The sequence below is a fragment of the Simochromis diagramma genome, unplaced genomic scaffold (genome assembly GCF_900408965.1).
Source record: "Simochromis diagramma unplaced genomic scaffold, fSimDia1.1 OVJJ01000481.1, whole genome shotgun sequence".
Taxonomy (NCBI): Eukaryota; Metazoa; Chordata; class Actinopteri; order Cichliformes; family Cichlidae; genus Simochromis; species Simochromis diagramma.
This window is the reverse complement of record NW_024386898.1, coordinates 289,335-309,206: the sequence shown is the minus strand read 5'-3', so window position 1 is coordinate 309,206 and position 19,872 is coordinate 289,335. Positions and strand designations below refer to the sequence as shown.

Sequence of the window (19,872 nt, the reverse complement as noted above, 5' to 3'; positions counted from 1 at the left end):
AGATACAGTTCTGAAAAGCCTTAATCTTCTTTATTTAAACAAAAGCAACAGAGAACACAACAAAATGGTAATGTTTCATGTTTGTCAAATGAAGGCTTTTCATGTAGACTACTTTGGGTTGTGATTAAATGAAAGGCAGGCCTTTGTACCCACCTCTCTATTTTACGACTGTGAATAACCACACTGTTATTTTTCTTTTTTTTTGTTTGGCAACCCACTTTAAGGTTATAAAACTCTGCCCTTTCTCAAATTCCACAAAGGCTTTGGTGTAGATTTGTGATGTGTCATTTTGGTTTTCAAGAAATTAAGTCTCTCGCACCAAGAAGTAATTTGTGATGTTTCTTGGACACATCTGTGCCACCTCTTCAAGCTGAATTTTCTTCTTTAAAACAGCAGAAGAACAATGGGTACGGTGCATGCGACTGAATCATAAGGGCTTTAGATGAGACAATGCCCACACAATCCACAGCTGGCAGATGATCATTCACACACTATCTAAGCTTCTAGCCATGCGCGGACTGTATGTTTCAGGCTGGGCTGTGTGATATATGGATTTGCCCTGCCCACAGAGGGTAAACAAAACAGTGTCACACCAAATATCCACAAATCCCACTTTCTGTGTCAGTGTACTACCCTGCAGCCTCATCAGAGGTCAATCGATGGAAGAAAAATGAGACATACATGAGTGCCGGTTTCATTAAAGACGATGTTGACAAATTCCTGCTCTATAGATGACTTATTGTGAGTGCAACAGACACCTCTATGTTGCAATTAAATGGATTGTGAAGCCAAATGTCTGAAGTAGTTGGGTTTTGCTGCTTCGAGGTTGTATGAGAATGAGTGGCAAGTATTCTGCAACTTCTCATATAGTTACATCCACTAAAGATGAGTCACAAGCATGACATTGCATTAGCATATTACACAATTACACTGAGTTCTGCTCAAGAACTCACTGGCAAAGGGAGCACCTCGGCAAAATCACTTGGCATCTCGGGCCTCTTCACGGGAACCCACCACCTTGCTTACGTGCTTTCATCCACAAACCACAAAATCCTTGTTTTTTTGCACATTCCAAAGATTTATTTAGATTAGGTCTATCTCTTGATTTATTTATACAATAATCCATATATTTATAAGAAACAGAGTTTCTGTTTTTACTAGGAGCAGGCAGGATTCTGTCTAATATATTTACACAGCTGCTGTGAGTTGAGCAGGCCTTCAGTGAAAACAGTGGTTTTCTGTGATTGGCTGGCCTTGTAGGATGAACATTACATTATCTTAGCCACAGTCCATTTGGTCTCTCCTTGCTGCAAGGACAATAGACAGCCTTTTTTGCCAAAACCGAAAAGAAAATAACTGTTTCTTTCTTCAAGCAAGGCTGTGGCCCTGATTTAGTTTTAGTCCAGCTTGCCTTGACATGCAAGACACACTTGAAGAGAGGCTGAAAGGGTTCTCTGCTAATTCTTTGTTAACCGACTATCTCACAGGCTCTTGGTGCACAACACAATGTGTCTAAGTTTCTGGTTAGCTGTTCAGCTCTAAGCTCATTTCAGCCTCTCTGAAAGGGTCTCACTATGAGGTTTGCTGTTTGAGAGATCCCACTGACGACAGGCCCGCTGCCAAGTGGGTCTGTAAAGTGGGCAAAGGAAGGCAGGACAACAGGGAATCGTAGATGGCTGCCTCCCTAAAGGGGATTCCAGGGCATTACACAGGAATAGGAGTCAAAACAAAGCCTAACACAAGATAAACTTGAGCATGAAAGGAGAACCGATTGGTTGCTAATCCCCATTTCTTTAAGCTCAAAGCCACCCTTCAGGCTCCAAAACGGTATGGCTACCACAGTCATCATATCAGAAACTTCTTGTGCATGTAGCATGTCAAGATGGGGAGTTTACAGAGAGTACCACTAAATTTCAGGACTGAAAATGCACTTCCTTTACCTTAGGGCAGCTCAGTGTGTGAGTGCGTGCTTACTAGTATTCCAGTGGTTAGAAATTAGATAGAAGAGCATTCCTTCTCCTACACTGTGCTGGGCTGATTTGCAGCTCTGCTGGAATGGAAGTGAGGAAGATCGAAAGTATGACTTTTAGAAAACCTCAGGCAGTTCCTGGATGGGTTGCAGAAATGTTTCTGATTTTTTGGGGGTAAATTTTCAGCGTAATATTTGTATGGGTTAAATGTCCTGCAACACTTGTAGGATATACAGTAGAATACTTTTACCGCTTGACCGATTTTGCATTTTGTCTTGTTCTCTGGATAAATAGCAGACTGGACGATGTGCCGTTGAAGCGTGTTTTTCCAAATCATTTGACTGCAGTGCACGCAGGATAGTGATAGCATGTGTTTGTGCACACATAAACTTTGCCTTTTACGTGCATCATCCTCAGGCATATGTGAGTTTGCCTGTGTTACTGCAGCATCTTTGCTCATTTCTTCTCTGCCTAGAGGACGCTTATGCTTCAGTGCTTTTTTTTTTTTGCTTTTTTTTCTGCGGCTGAAAGAGCAGCAGGCTGTCACAGCTCCCTGGGCTCTGACTGACCATAGCCCACAGCCAGGATGCCAGTGTTCCAGCAACACACAGGGGAGCTATGGGAGCTTTGCAGGAAAGTTGCAGCTCTGGACTATTGAGCAGCATGTTGTCAAACAGCCCCCTCCTCTGCTCATTGCTTGTTACACTACACTATGTTGTTGTTTCCAAAGGAGACTCAGGTGAAGACCCAAAGAGGAAATATTGGACTTGTTTAAAGATTGATTGTAGTTATGTAGTAATAAGTGATAATAACACTAACTGTCCTTCTACAGCAAGAATATTCTAGCAGGCATTTAGCTCCATGCTTAAGCCAGGACATATTAAATGGCTCTGATAAAGGTTTCTGTGATATATGAAAAGGTTTTTCCTAAAGGAAATCAGACAAATAAAGATTTTCTGTAATGTGTCTGTGTGCAGAGGTCCCAACAAATCATAGGACATGCAGTTCTTTTGCAGCCAAGAAACTTGCTAATGAAGTTCATAACTCAAAGAGTATTTCTTCAAGTTAAGGTTTTCATTACTTGATAAAAGTAAAGTCATTCACCTGTGTACATGTATATTTTATTAATACACTTGGGAGTGTGTGTGCTTTATATGCATATGGGGGCTTGTCTCCAAAGAGCTGAAAAGCCTGAACTGAGGAGACGGTAATACAGGTCCCCCATTATAGTTAGTCATGGACAGCTGCTCAGATTCTTCCCTGGAAGCAAGTATAGCGTCTATCAGGCAGAAAGAGATATGGAGGGAGACGCCACCATCTGGAAGTCATTCAGATTCAAGCTCAGAAACTATATTAACCACTTATACTACAGTATGACTTTTAACTTAAAAAATACCCAAGTCTTTATTTGTATTATCCTTTCGGAGAGTATCTTGTCAAGATATTAGAACTAAGATTTTACGTCATGGTACATGAGATAGAGGGAGCGTTTTACTTATTGACTAGTGATTTTGTGGCTATTGCGTGCCTCTTTTTTGTTCACAATTTGACTTTGACGGGCCACAGTTTGATGGCTTGTGAAACTGTTTGTCATTAAGCTATTTCTGGCAGCATATCGTGGGTTGGCAGCTGCCAGTGCGGACAGTGACAGGGTCGCAGACTGTATTTAGTGGCCTCCTCTCTGACTCCCATGCGGCCTGGAAGTGTTTAGCAGTCATAACACACAGGCTTCGAGGAGATCCAGCAGGGAAGCCACAAATTGCCCGTTGAGGAAAATGCTGAAAGCCAAGTGGATTGCAGATGAATGGTGTAGAATGATAGGATTAGCTCCCCCCCTTTCTCTGTGGGCTTTTTCCAAGGCTGCTAGGAGCATTAGCTTTCATTCATTTTGCCCGAGAGCGTTCCCAAAATGCATTCCCACAAACAATATCTTATAAACATGCACACTCGGCTAGAAGATGACAGCTGATAGCTCCTACTGGATAATGTGTTTGACATGACAGTGACAAAACAAACCCTTGTATTATAGTGAACTTGCCCCCAAGGTGGCGTCAAGATAGAGACACTCTGGGATTTGCGTGAGAAGTTGAATTTAACCTTGACTTATGTTCTGTTTTGGCCTTCGAGTTTTAACAGCATCCTATCGGCTCTCAAGAATGATATAAAATATGCAGTAAATAACTTTTACTGTTCCATCTTTCTTAATGTGGGTCACCGATGATATTGAAAATGTGTTTTTTACTACTGCGTTTAAGTGCACTAGAGGGTCTTTGTTCTTATTTATGTGTCTAAATATTGCCATATCAAACTTAACGACTTTGTACTTCATCCTTTTCCATTTTGGTGTACCCACTTCCCAAGTGATTAATTAATTTTCATTTATGTACTGAGCAGGTCACGCACAAACCATTCCTCTGTGTACTTCTCTCCTCTTTCTGTTTTTTAAGATGTTTCCTGCTTATCTGCTTGCAAAATATAGTTGTTTTTGTACCTTCATCACCTTGTATTGCATTTAGTTAATGTTATTGTAGTTATAAATATAAACCCCCATATATGTCATAGAGACATACATAGTAACTGTGTGACTAACAAACGGTACGTTTTTTGTTGTACAACTTTATTACTTTACTTTGCAGTAAAAATCTGCTGCACTTAAATTTATTGCAGACCAGTCCACTCATATGTGTAATTGGTGGATATGTATACTGGATGTATATGATTGGTTCATATAATTTTTGCTGACCCTGACGAAGGCTGAAGGCCAAAACGAGCAATGATGTTGTTCTTCATACAACAGATGTTGTTGGAGCTTCAACCTCTTTGTTTGTGCTTCTCTGTGTACTTTGGAAGTAGCTGTAGTTTGACCAGATACCTGTTTCCAAAAACAGGAGATTGTACTATAACTATTAGGTGTAATAAAAAGTTTGCCCTTCAAGATTATCTCCTCGTGCATTTTTAGCATTACAGATATTTTTAGATTGCTAGCCTTTCTGCAGTTTCACTATGAATGTAAAATGTGCACAAATCAAACAAAAATCTCCTTTTCAGATTGACTTTTGTATGCAGGATAATGTCTGATGATGAGACCGTGACCTCATCAGGACTCTATAGTTTTTAAATTATTAGTGCAGACAAAGTTGCCACCAGGAGCTAGCTTGTCATTTTTTTGTGCTTTGCTTTGTGCAAATGTTCACCCTTGTTCCCAAAATTAAAATTGCCACGAAGGGTTACTGTTTTGATACCATGGAAAAGATCCTTAGCACACTGCAGCAGCACAAGCGCAAAGGGCCGGATTAAGACTTCAGTGGAGTGATCCAAAAATAGCAGTCGTGCTGAAGTCCAGAGGTACATGAGAAGTGGGCCCTAAAAGGGACATCGACCAACTTTAAATAAGATGTTTTTTAATGATTTTTATGGAACAAGTCCCAGACGTTTTTAATCACATCTTGAAATTATTTTTTAATGACTTGTAAATATTTTTTGGTCCACAGCTAGACATATTTGCAGTCCATTTTCATTTTCTCGATGTCAGCAGAAATTTATTTTTGTAAATTTAGCTTTCCAGTTGGGATTATTATACTCATTTGTGCAGACACTGTGCTTTATTTTTCAGCTAGGCTTTGGTTTGTTTTGTTAATATGTGAGCAATCTAGCTTTTTAAAATCCGTATTAGTGTAATGAAAAATCTAGAATAAATCGAGACACCAAGGCTTTATGGAGAAACTGTAGTGCACTGAATTTATAGGGTGTTGTTCTTAAATTAGACACAGTATGTGATTATAACACAGCCCCCTTCTGTAACCAATGATTGCTAGGAGCACACTTCCACATACACTACATTACCTGCTTGCATCGACAAAAGTTAATTAGTCTGAAGCTTTCAAAAGGTCACACCGACATTTAAATTAGTCATTTCTATTTGTCTGATCCAAATCATTGGCAACACTGGGCCAATTAGATCCAATTATAGTGATAGTGGTTGCCGTGGTATGCCACCTAGTCGGAGTTAATGACCACTGGAACCCCAATTACCTGAGCAACCTAATACAGAAGGAGTCAACCACAGGGGGAAGGAGGAGCTTCAGGTGCAAGGAGAAGTCAAAGCCCCGCCGTATCACCTTCCCGTGACAGCCCTTCACTCGGGGAAAACTTCAGAACTTTATGTGAGGTGAAATGTTAGGATATGTAAAATGTGACATTTCTGCACACCTTGAGAGGGGCAATCACAGCTGATGGGTATAGAAGAGGTAATCTCCAGAGTGTCTATGTGCAGAGGGCTGATACGAACATGCTAGTGTCTTGATTACAAGCAGAGTGAGCCCACATCAATCACACTAAGCTCTGTCTTCCACTAAAGGCTACTCCATCTAGTTGTTCTATGAGGAAAATGGCAGCAATTGCATGATATGTTAATATTCCCTGACAATAATAAAAGTGCTTCCCATAATTTAAGTACTAAAGCATAGTCAAGTAGTATAAGACCCACTCAGCTCTCAGGCTAGTTTTACTTCATCTTTTTCTCTTCTGCTATACCTGACTGTGAGGAGTCTCCTGAATTTCTATGAAGCTCACATCTCTCTGTGGTACCATCTGAGAATAGAAGCGACAGCTCGCACCCAACTGAGGGACTGTCAGAGGAAGTTGTTGATTGAACAGATGTCGTTCCCACCAGACGCCATGAGAATGAACACCACAATAAGCGTGCATTAATTAAACATACCTGAAGAATGTGGGCAATGCAGGGGAACAAAAGGCATTTCTGTCTACCTTTGTCGCCGCTTCAGAACAGGAATGAGAAAGTGAGTCGCTCCTTACCTGTGCTTTGACTTTCAGAGAATGCAGAGAGTTTAAACAGGCTACGAGCTTAGAGATCAACCCAACAGAATAATAGTGATAATTAGGTCTGATTAGCGGTGTCTCGTTCAGCTAAAGCGCAGTTTTGGAACGGGTCATTTGGAACAATGTTGGTTTTCAAAGAAAGTGCCAAGTCATTTGCCTGAAGGAGGCTTCATTTGAATCACATTGTTTGTGACAAAAGAAAAACTCTCGAACAGACGATACGTGGACGGTGGCATTTGTTTGCTTTGAAATCTCCTCAGCCTGAACCAGTACAGACAAAAATGTTCTGGTCCTTGCTCAAAGCTTGTTTTTCCACCAGTAGGCTCCCATCTGTTTCGAGTCGTGCTCGAGTCTGAAATACCTGTGTCATCAAACATTTCCGCCACCATCTGATAAATGCTTCTTCTTTGATCAAAGGAACTGAGCTTGGAGGAGGGATGTGAGATACATTATTGTACATACGAAGGCTTTTCTCATAGCCTGACAGTTACTCTTCAACTGAGTAAATCCCAGCAGTCTCATGGATACTGCAACAGATTGGTGTTCATCGGCAGCAAACTCAGTGGAATGACTTCTTGTTTACATCATTATAGATAATTACCATGCCGAATCAGTCCAGCCAGCAACGCCTGTGCCGTTTGTGTGTGTGAAAACAGAGACGCCTCTAACACTCCTGGTCATCTTGTTACAGATGCAAAAGCGTCCCCTCAGGTAGCAGCTCATGTTGCCTGGGTTTATTCAGTCATGGCTCGGGTGGTAGAGCGGGTACTCCACAAGTTGTGTGGCCGACAGTTTGATCCCATGGCAATTGCTTGCCAGCAAATAGATAAATGAGAAATACTCAATACAATTTATGATTTCAATTTGAGACGATGCCTGTGGGCGAGTCTGTTCAAACAGAGTACACAAAGGAAGAATCACAGAAAACCTTTTGTATCATGTGCAAATCAGCAGCTAATCTTTTACCACCAATCCAGAAATCCAGATGGTGCATCTGTGATCGTGATATGCATAGGAACAGTTTCAATTTAGCACTCGCAGATGGATGCACTTAAACCTAAAAGCCAAGACTTTTAACACGAGTCTGTATCAGAAAATACATTTCATGTTTTTTTTGTTTGTTTTTGCCATGTAGGGCACTGAGAATATCTAATCTTTTAAAGCACACCATTTAAAATTCTTTTTTTTTTAATTAAAAAGCTTTAGCACGGGTGTAAAAGCCAGCTTTACTCTAGTGTTGAATCTAGTTAGCCTCAAAACGCTCCCTCGAGGTGTTTTCATTTGGGGCGTTTATGAAGCCAGGTGTCGAACCCAGTTGTGACCTTGCCAGAGCCGTGTCCATGAAACTGGAATTTCCTGGTCTATCACGGGGTTCCATTTCAACAAGCTTGCACCCAATTATCCTTCAATCATAGTCTCTGGACTTACAGACGTGTTTGGTTGGAGTACAAGGTCTCTCTCGCCCTGGATCGGCACATTGGGGACATTTATTTCACTACACATGGCATCTTTTCAAGGCAAAAAAACCAGATAGCATATCAGGTTAATATGGATGTTGCAAAAGTTTATTGTTCTATGAGTTTATACAGTATCTCAAGACACAGCATTATGCACTGTATGAACATCACATTTGTAGTCTGATGAAGGGTTTTCCTGATTATTCCACCCTTTATTGTATGGTGTGCAACTGGGAAGTCCATAGCTCAAAGTTGGTTTTGCATTTTAGAAGTACTGTAAAAATATATATCACAGGAACACAGAAATTGAAATGACAAGCAGACTGTGTAGTAATTGGTTTATTAATGAGAGAATGGGTTTGTTTAAAAAAGAGAGAGAGGAGGAAGAAGAAGAAAACAAAGCCACCCCTTTGATCCTCTTAAATCCCCTTTGGAAAAAGAGATAGTGCCTTTCAATCCTCTTAAACTTCATCTTGTCGTTGATATTTCCTCCTTTCTGACTTAATTAGGCTCTGATATTTTATTTTACTTACTTTTTAGTGAGTTATGTCTTGTTGAGCACATACAGCGACTTAAATCTTAATATCATACTGCTGGCTCCTTTTCAATACATGCATTTCCCCCTCCCATAAAACATGCTTAAAATTTAGAAGCTACAATATACTAAGCACAACTCTTTGTTTATGCATCGGTTCCCATGTGTTTTATCAAAGAGAATGCTTAACATAGAGAGCTGACAGGTACTGGAAGCCTTGGGAGTCTCTGTAGTGTTTTGTGCATTTTAGATATGAATAACTACATATCTTCATCCTGGCTATACAGTCAGAAATTTAGATTATACTGCCTATCAGCTCCGTACATATTGTGCTCATTGATGTTCGATTTGGCGAAAGCAAACTTGGAACAAAACATGATGAGATGACCATTTGTCCAGACCATATTTATTCTAGCTTATGAGAATATCAGGACGCTCTATGCAAAATCGTTGATTTATCCACAAACATACACAGGGACAAAGTCTTGCCCACTCATCATTTTGTTATCAGATCCGCAGCCTTCCACCTGCAGGCTTGAGCAGGGGAATAATTGTGCGCATAGGCAGACAAGCCAGTGTTTATGTTCTCCTGCATGTTTTGTTAATTACAGTGCTATTACCCCACACATATATACCCGGTTTAGTGCCATGATTATCTCCCAAGGTCATCGCTAACGAGGGCTGATGCGCTGTGCCTGGCCTGAGCTGATTGACTCACAATGTTAAACTGGCTCAGATTGATCCTACTCAGCAATTCAGGAGGCAATGCAGCACCTTTCACAGGTTTATGAGAGAAATATATTGGGTCTCACGCTGCAGAATTGTATTGCTTTGATGCTGAAGATTTCAACGGAGATGTAAAATACCTATTTCTGCCCCAGCAAATGTTTTCTGTTGTTGTTTTTTTGACTTCCTGTCCACTATCAGTGACATTTGTGTTTGCACAGAGAATTCAGCTTTACTTCCACAAAATTATCTTACCGTTTAGTAATATTTGAAAAAAAGGAAAATATAAGCATGGCCTTGTTGCTTGACTCCTAACATTTACCTGAATTATCTGCACTCTGCTGGAAACAGGCTATTTCTCTGTGGACAAGTGTTTTCTGATTATTTTGGTGATTCAATTTTCGATAGCGAAGGCATTTAGCAGCTGAATATTTGACACCTGATTTTCAACGTGCAGCTAGTCCGTCCACGTTCCATCTTGCTCCAAGTTAATTAAGAATTATACAGGATGTTAGCATTAAATCATTATGAAGTAGGCCTACTGTAGTAATAATTTAAATGGGGTCATTTAAAAGATTAAAATTTCCTTTTATTGTCATCCAGCGACCTTAACATCATAAATGTCACAGTAGCCTTTTATGAATGATGCCACAAGTGTCTTTACCATAGGACAGTTTTAAATTTAAAACAGCCATTAGTGCACCTATACACTGATTTTCCATATAGATGTAGTTAGCTCAAAGATTTAGTCGCCGTGCCATCTCCTGAATGAATTACCTGCCAGAAAGAACACATGGGCGAATCGTGTTTTATGGTTTGACTTCTTACTCACAGCTTGGAACGCCAGATAACCTCCAAATCTTACTCGGCTTAATGTCAAATGTCACATTCATAAACTCCCGGTAACGACGACATGCAAGGAATAAAATGTTATGTGCTCTTTCTGTAGGATCTGAGCCCCGTCGTAGGAGAACAAAAACCGTAACGAGTTGAACATGGAACGACATATTAAAAATCTTTTTTAGATATGCCAGAAATTGTCGCAGAAGATTAATCAGGTGTAATAGAGCGCAGTGTTTGCGTAGCGTGACTTTGAACAACTGTCTTATTCTTGCGACAGAGTTGAATATGTGTATCCGTGCGTGTGTGCGCGCAGTATTTGTTGCACAGAGGAGGACGGCGCTTTTTGATCTGCAGAGCACTGAGCACAAAGGACACCGATCAATTGGGATATTGAGAAAGCACTTCATCTGATAATTTCCCTTACAGGAACTCTTCCCTTTATCTGGACTCAGCACAGCAAAGTCACTGAGCAATTAAAAGAATGAGCACGCTACAGTATACTAACCACACACTGATGCAGTAAAAAGGCCCTATTATGAAATTGGAAAAGAAGTGAGTTGAGATAAGGATACGCAACATATTGTTTGGGATTAATTAAGACGATCACGGCTTTAAATTCCTACTGTAAATGAGTCCAGTCTTGCAGGACGAGGTTAAGTCATGAGGAAGTACATAATAGTCTCTTATCCATGTTATGATTCACACTAAATACTAATCAGTGAGCTGTGGGGATTTTTTGTGCTTGCATCCAGTTACTGATTAAGAGAAATTATTTAAAAATAGATGCACTCTTTTAGTTTTTCAAAGAAATGATATTTCCCAAGTGGCAGGATTGTTTGGTCAAATTATTTCTTGTAGCCGAATGTGAGACTTCCTTTAGAGGATCCAGTGCAGTTTTGCTCCAAAAACATGTGATGTATTTGGTGTGGAGAAAATGGTTTTCCACTTTTAGCAACTAATTAATTCTTTATCAATATTCATGATGAACTCCACATTTAGAAAACTGTAATTAGCTTTATTATCCTCTGGCCATTTGTGGGGGGGAAAGTTATCCATATAGTTCGAATCAAACCAGAGACACAAATCTAGTTTCTCACCAAATTGTTCACGGCGTCATTAGACGTTACCTTGCATGGAAATCAGATCAGATCAGTCCAGATGCAAACTGCATGTGACAAGATCACTTCACACCAGCATTGTGTGCTATGAAGGCAGGCAGAGTTGGGAGGATAGTGTAATAATTCACATGAGCCACCTGGTGATTCCTTCAGTCACCTTCCGGTTTCCTCTCAGCCAGCTGCTCCCTGTACTCCTAATCAATCCGCAGTGCCAATGCTTCTGCAATTCACCGTGACCTTGAGTAACATGTCCTCTCTCTTTCGTTTTGGACGTTATTCCTACTCATTTTGAGGATGCACCTGTGCTCAGACCGAGACAGCAACTCTTTGTGATGCAGCTCTGAGATTTTACTGTGATTAACAAGAATCTTCATCTACATACATTAGACAGCAGGTCCTCTACTGCTCTTAATGTTAGTGTGGCAGGTTTTACCACCATTTTTAGCGTTTTGCTCTATATCTGGGGCATCAAACATAAGACTCAGGGGCCAGAATTAGCCCTGTCAAAGACTATAATCTAGCCCACTGGATGGCTTTGGATAATATGTTTTACAGCTTTTCCTACTGATCAAGATCTCCTGCATGGCCATTTATACCACACATAAGTAATTTAGTAATAAATAAACAGTAAAATGAGAGAGTTTCCTGCCTTTTCATTATCTACTGTAAAAAGTCTGTTTACAATGTGTTCACGGTAAACTGAATATAAAAAGGGTAATTTTCTTCAAACAAACATTTCTATTATCAAAAGCCTTCTGTTTCATAATTACTGCGGAAAGAGCTACCACAACTTATTCTGTAGCGCATTTTCTTTCTTACAATTTAAGCCCAAAGAGTCGTTCTGCAGATGCCTTTCATTTACTACAGCAACATTTCTTTAGCATGTAGAAAAACTGGGTTATACTATTTGAAATTCCTGTCGCTAACAAGATATCTGAGGGATTCAATGTGCAGCTAAACTTCTTTACACTGACAGAAATAAGAGTGTCTTTGACCCAGCGACCTTAAAATGAGCTCCATGCTCCACCTCTGCATAATTAAACAAGAAGATATTACCACAGTTTGGCAATTTTAGTCACTATTTGTACTAATTGTACTTCTAGTGAATAGTTACCTAGTTATCTAAAATCTATTGAGGTAAGAATTGTAGATTATAATCCATTTAGGAGACTATTTTAAGCAATATTGTTGCACATATCTGGTATAAATAATTACACGGTAAGCTTGTGCAGCAGCTGGAAGTGCATTTCTGTCCAGGGCCTAAATTCTCTGCAGGTCTGTTTCTTTTTGGTTGGAATCTGAAAGAGGCGGGGGACTTGTTGTTCTGCTTGGCTGACCGTATACATGTATTGTCTGAGCCAGGCCACAGTGGCAGAGTGGCTCTCTTCACGACCCCAGTGTGACAGAGCTGTCTCTACATGAAGGTGACCCTCTCTCTGGAACCTCCACTCTGCCCAGCTTGCCTGTCAGGTCCTACAGGCGTCATGGTCTATTAAGCACTTTAATGATGACCACCGCCTCATGCAGTCACACAATAGCCCCTCACTCCTTCATATCCCTCCATAATTTGCGGTGCCGAATGTGTATATTAGTGTATATTTTCTCTGAGTCACCATGCTTGTAGAAAGCTATCTAACTTGTAACCAGCTTGGCTGTGGGCAGATTTTGATTAGGCCAGAATCCTTGGTGAAATAAATCTCCTCTGGGATTTAAAGGTAGATACTTTGAACAGGCAATCCTTCAAAAGGCTTTTACACTCAATAAATCCACTAACGCCCCAATGTTTCAAAACACTGCTTTTATAGCCTCATACTTTATATCCATATCCTGCACTGTAGTGTAAAAGTGACAGGACTACTTGAAGATGGCAACAAGCCTTCGGGAGCACTCCTACCAATTCTTTCACATCTGTTGATCCCCAATATCCCTGTACCTGTCATGAATAAAGGAAGTTTGCTACGTGACAAGTTTATTATCTTCTCCCCTCGAGGTTGGCAAGAAGACACCTCTGTGTTCAGATGTCAGATAGGTTCAGTGTCTGTGCAGTTTTAGATGAGTAAAAATGTGGGGACAATGGATGAGACAAGGTCTGAAGGGTATCCTCAGTGCAGTTCATTCCACCGCAATCACTTTCATGCCGTGTTTACATCTAAAACACCCGGTGTCTATCCTGCAAAGTTCTCAAAAAGCACGAGTCAGGGAGAAGGCGAGAGCAGGACGAGTCCCCCACCTAAATTGTAGTCCCACAGAAAATACTTTTCTTTTCAATATTACAATGAAATGGTAGTCGTAAAACTCTCTTTACTGTAGCTTTAACAACACACAGTGATATCAGGTGGGACTTTGTGTATAATCTCACAGAGAAGCTCCAAGGAAAGCTAATATTATTTAGCATTATTGGATTTTTTTATTTTGGCAGCTGGCATCAAATAAAGGAGAGCGACATTTCTTGATGCATAATGCAATATGACGCCTGCTATGCTACAATATTAATGTGATCACTTTATACTCAAACTGTGGCTTATATCTTAAAGTGTCATCAACTAAAAATGAACAAAGGAAATTTGCAATAAATGTTATTTTAGTTTCATGTTTAACTATGAATTTGGCCTCGCACATATCACCACTGCTGACACTGTAAAAAAAAACAAAAGAAAAATGGAAAAAAAACACGTATATGAACTTGCTGTTTGTAGATCTTGTGTAAGCTCTGTGAGTTAGTGAACTGTTATTCAGCCAGTAATAACAGTAATTTCTGAGAAAGCTGTGCTTTTATGTAGCTCCATGTTCCCAGACAAGCAGAGGTGCTATAGGCTCATCAAAGAGACCCATAAAATGAAACATGTATTATTGTTGTCACCTTTCAAGACGTATTTCATACAGAGACAATGAGATACAAGGCCCTTTGTTTTTGCCGTAGGTACGAATATCATTAGATCTACCATGAGTGCAATAAGTGTGAGTAGGTGCAGTAGCCTTTGCTCACGAGACAATAAAACACATATGGAAATGAGCCGACAGCATGACTAATAGTTTGCAGTTTCCACCACGCGCCCATCTTAGCAAAAAGCCTGTTCTCTCAAAGTGAGCCATTATACAGTTATCAATGAGCCTGCCTCGCCTTTGATCTCTCTTTTAAGGGGTTGAGGATTTGATAGCTAAAAAAAGAAACACCTCAGAGAAGCTATCGGTATGCATGCTGTCTGACGTTATGCCCAAAATAAGGGATAAAATGAATACAAAGCAAGCTGTCACTCTCCATGTCCCTCCTGTCCCTAATCCTTCTACTCCTGAGTCTGTGCCTGCCACAGCATCATCAGAGCCCAGATCAAAGTGTGAGAGAACGGCCCACAGGTCTGCACAGAGGGAGAGCTGACCTCCTCAGAGCTTACTGTGTCCTTGGACCAAAGTCCTTTTAAGGGCTAGACATATTCATTGAAAACCGATTCTGAGCTGTGTGCCTAAATTGAGCGTTAGTTTGTATCAGCAATCTGGCTTTATGGACATTCCCCGAGGTGGCTCTTGTATCTAAGGTGTCATTTCTATAAGGACAATTTAGCCACCTCATTTGAAAGCACTTATGTTCATACTGCTGGAATTAATTTACTTTAGAGACATGCACCCTTTAGTATACAGTAAAGCAAATACATTAGTGTTCATGCCCACACTACTGCAAGCTTTATTACTTAAAGTGTACCAGGCCAGCGCATATACTATAAATTGAAAAATAATGTTTTCTCACGCTAAAACGACATAGGCCTTGACCTCTCATACCGCTGCTGTTAATTAGTGTTGGTTGCTCTTACCTCTGGGCAAGCTCAGATTTATGGCTTAATGTTGTGGGAGCTTAAAACGAACGTGCGCTGCTGGGGCCTAGTCTGCCCATGAACTACATGGATAAACAGGTTTTCATACTCAAACCACAGCACTGATATGCTTCTTGTGGATTCCCTGACTGCATGTGTGATATTGAAATCTTAGATTTTAGCAAATGGATCTCAAATGAGCAAATTAATTTTGAGATTAACTGTTTAATCAAGCACAGGCTTTATACGTTTCATTTTCTGCCAATTTCATAGCTTAGTCTCTGCATACATTAAAGGAAACTTTAACATGTTGAGATTATTATTCTTATTTTTTTTGTGGGATTTATTTGCGGATTTATCAAGCACCATGTAGGAGATCGATATCAATTTCATCCCTGCACATTCAGTGGGGAGATAGATCAGTCGCATGTTTAGCCTACCCAAGCACAATCCGTGGCAGCAGAGGGAAACAGCTAGAAAAAGAACAAAAAATCTTTCCAGTTATCCTGGGTACTGGTTATCTGTCTGCCGCTGTGCATCTTTTTCTAATGCCTATTCATCTCGCTCCGGTCTACCTTGGCTCACAAACATGCTGCCGCCTGTCTTTTATTCCTTCACAATATTGCATCACCGGAGTTCACACAGGCTGTGTATCACTGGAGCAAATGAGACGAGATATCAAGTGTTGCAGAACTGTGCACGATGAAGGCAATCACAGAGCACCCTGAGCTTCTGTTAACAAAGGGAGTTCATTAAGTCCATTAAAATCCCAGCTGAAAAAAAAAACAAAAAAACGCTGCTTGCTTCGAGTCTTTGAGTAATTATTCCTAAAGCACAAGGCCAAAGAAGAAATCGGAAGAAACAGACTTAACCCCGTCTTACGTCACATGCGTTGCCGTAAAGTACGCAGGAAAAAAGACAAACATTCACTCTTCTAATTGGAAAACGTGTCCCTGTGATTCAATAATAATTATGTATTTACTGTGCTTCCAAGGGGTCAGTGCTACACCAGGGCGGAGTGTGCAATTCGATTTGCAGTTAATGAGGTTGGGTCTTTTAATGAATGTTAGTTTTTATTCTGTATATAGTGCTGTGGGGAATGTGGTTATGGCCTCTTTTATCATATGTTATGATTCTTTGCTTGATTCATCTGGGTAATATTTCACTGAGCTTTACTATTTTATACATTTAGAAACTTAATAGAGTAATCCAACAAAAATGAATCACAGAGCTTCTTAATTAAGCATAGAAACCTTAAATAATTCCCAAAGGTGATTTTATATAAACAAACTTATCTCATTATCTTAAGGAAAATAGATATAGAAGTGAAACCGCTTTCTTTGATGCTTCTAATACGGTTGCCTTGCTGGGAAAATACTACTTAGTCATATTTTAACTGTGGGAATGGCCTAAATGCTATATTCAGTTATTATCTGGTGTAGTCACTCGTGATGTCAGCTACTTCAGTGACAGTCCCTCCTTGATTCTGGGTGACTGCTGGTGCACAGCTATGCCTAATCTCTATTTTCACATCAACCACATTTTTGCCACCCCGCTGACCACACGCTGTTGTTCGTTCTGCGTGTTATCTTGTAACACTGACTCCCTTAAAAACCAGTGTACAGTTCAGCCGTAGGTGACCCTTTACTACTGTAAATAATGCAGGGCAACAAAAGGGGTTGATTTCAACCGAGCAATCATTCCTGTGTTGACGGTGGCAAAGTAACGTGGTTGAAAGCACTTGGGTGGGTTTGGGGCTCTTGTAACTGGACACAGCCTGAGTGTGACCGGGCCATTAGTATGCATGCTGCAGCTGACGTGATTTTAGTTTCACATCGGTCCTGCCACAAAGACAGGGGGCATACAGTCTTCATATTCGTGCCGTTCTGTCAACTCAAAATTCAGAGTGGGATTTTGACTTTGAAGCCACTTTGATATGGTGCTTTTGAAATGTTGAAGGGCGGCTTGAAAGGAAAAATGTTTAATTAGTAGCCTTACATTGGAAGGGTACCATAGGCTGGCTTTCACTCGCCATGACCAGCACCCTCCCTCCCCTTCCTTTCCCTGATTAAATGTGCTATTGAAGTTGATTTGTGAATGGAAATTAATGTCTCTTGAAAAATGCTCGCTGATTGTTTTACTATTCGTTTAGATCAGCCACTTGGGAATCATCTGTTCTTACGGTACAAATCACGAGCTATATTTTAGGATTACTGATAATACTAACCTTCTAGCTCCATATGCTGCTAATCTCGACTGAGACAGTTTGACACGGGGTATGGATATTTGAAAATCCATGTATGCTCCGGTTTTACCTTTCATAGGATATATGGCTTGGCTTGTTCCTTTAACGCCGTTTTATCTTCAGTATTTCAGAGGCTCTCTCTCTTTGAGATACCCCATGAAACAGCAGCTTGATAGATTCAGACAGAATCCTCCTATTCATGTCTTTGATCACTTTCTTTATGACCACCTGTAATTTAACCCACCAAAATGCAAATGACTCCTAATGCTAAACACCACGCACGCATGCTCTACATATCTTAAGCTCTCGCTGAAATATTCACAGGCTTTAGAGGCCCCGAGGCATTTTGAATGATGTCTTATACTCTGCTCGGCGCTGAGGCTCAAATATTCAAATCAAACATGATGCTCAAAATTACCACAAATACATTTTCCTCTGTTTATCACTTTCTTTCCTCCAATCTCAGGATTCAATCAAAATGCCTCTTTGGTTTATAATGTCATGCCTCTTGTGCTAAATACAATAAAAATTTCATAAGATCATCATAATTATGTCAGGCTAAGGATTGTAATCAAAGCAAAGTTCAAGGCTTTAAAGGAAGCGGATGTTAGATACTATAAATTGTCAAATAAAAACCTGCATTCAAACAGAAGCTGCATGTTAAAATGAAAGATTTTTGATACCCTAGTGGCCCACAGTGTAAATTTGGGGCAGTATTTGCTTTTGCACCATTATTTCTAGTAGTAGAACTAAACTGGTGTATGTTAATTTCCACTATTTATGCAGTGTTTGATTGATTGTTCGTACAGGACAACCAGACAGATACAAAATATACAAGTTTTTGCTTTAAAATGTGCTCTGCTCTGCCTCTAACAACAGTCTAAGTGTTAGCTTTCCAGTAAAAAACATTGGTTAACAGTTTTTCAGATGTTATCTACTTTGAAGTTAAAATATTTATGAGCTGATTCCAAGTATGATAATTAAAATAGCTTATTGGGCATTTTAAGATATTTAACTTTTTACATTTTATGGACGCTGTTTCAGTTTGTTTTAATCCTAAATTGTAACCTTCTCATCTGTTTCTGATCGCTTCATGCAGTGATTTTTTTTTAGCTTTCTTCATTGTGTAACATCATAAAAATCTGAAATAGTCTATTTAGCTAGAGAATACGTATTCTGAAATATTAGAAAGCATAGTAAGGTTATTCCAGCACAAACATTGCACAGATTTTATTTAGAGGCCAGACTGCCAGGTCAGATCAAGATGTTGTGTTAGGTAGGATGTCAAGAAAGTAGATCTGTTTGTGCCATCACTTGAGGTGGCTGCAAGATCAGGAAGAGCAGGGAGCGCAGGTCTTCTACTAATCAGAAGTTTGGTGGTTCAATCGCTGGCTCCTCCAGTCTGCATGTGGTACCCATAGAGTAAGAGTGAACAGTTCAGGCATTTACTTGTGCAAGTTCTGCTGAATGTGATTGACGGTACATTCAGCAGCACGTTCTTCTTTCGGCTGCTCTCTTTAGGGGGTCGCCACAGCGGATTATCTACTTCCATCTCATCCCATCCCTAAGACCCTCTTTTGTCACACCAACTCTCTGCATGTCTTCCTTCTCTACATCCATCCAAGTAAAAGAAGAAATTTGACAACCGCTTTTTACACAAGCTGCTTTTTCGATGATGCAATCAAAATTGGATGAATAGTTTAGGAAGAGTGGCGCTTCGAAAATTAGCACCTGCCCCCATTCGGGCTTTTCTTGCCAATATTCTGGGCTCAAAATGTGTTTTAGTCATTTGTAGTGTCAATGAAGAACGTTTGGCATCAGGACTGACCTAGCAGCATAACATACAAACTACAGCCAACCATCAATTTCAGTTCAGTAACCCAAAATTAGTAAGTCTCGATGTGACGAGTGGGTGAGCACTTTCATACTCACTGCTCGCTTTGTGCATGTTAATTTTACACATCACAGCATATTGCTTTTTGCACACATGCTCTGATTTGCCATTGCTAAGGTAACACCACTTCACTTACCATCCCTGGTTTGTTTGTGTTAGCATTTTGTTGCATGAAAGCAGTTTAGCAGGTTAAAACAAATGTGCAGCCATATGTTGTCAACGTTTCGTTTATTATGCTTCAAACTTAAATACTGTTTGTTCCTTTGTTCTTACTTCCTGTTACTCATACTCAGGTCAAAGGTTAGGAAAGGAGCCTACCTGCCATTTCCTGACTTCTGTGGACTTGGTGATGTCATGCTTGAGGTCACTGGGCTAAACCAAGCGGAGGCGTTTTCCTTTTGTAGGACTTTTTGTTTACTTTATGGCTTGTGGAACAATT

The 19,872-nt window shown here is 40.2% G+C and overlaps 1 protein-coding gene across 1 annotated transcript in view; it reads left to right on the top strand.

Annotated features, from left to right (window-relative positions):
• Window positions 1-19,872, top strand: part of macrod2 (mono-ADP ribosylhydrolase 2) — a 402,096-nt gene that overhangs the window by 276,034 nt on the left and 106,190 nt on the right. The window lies entirely within an intron of this gene.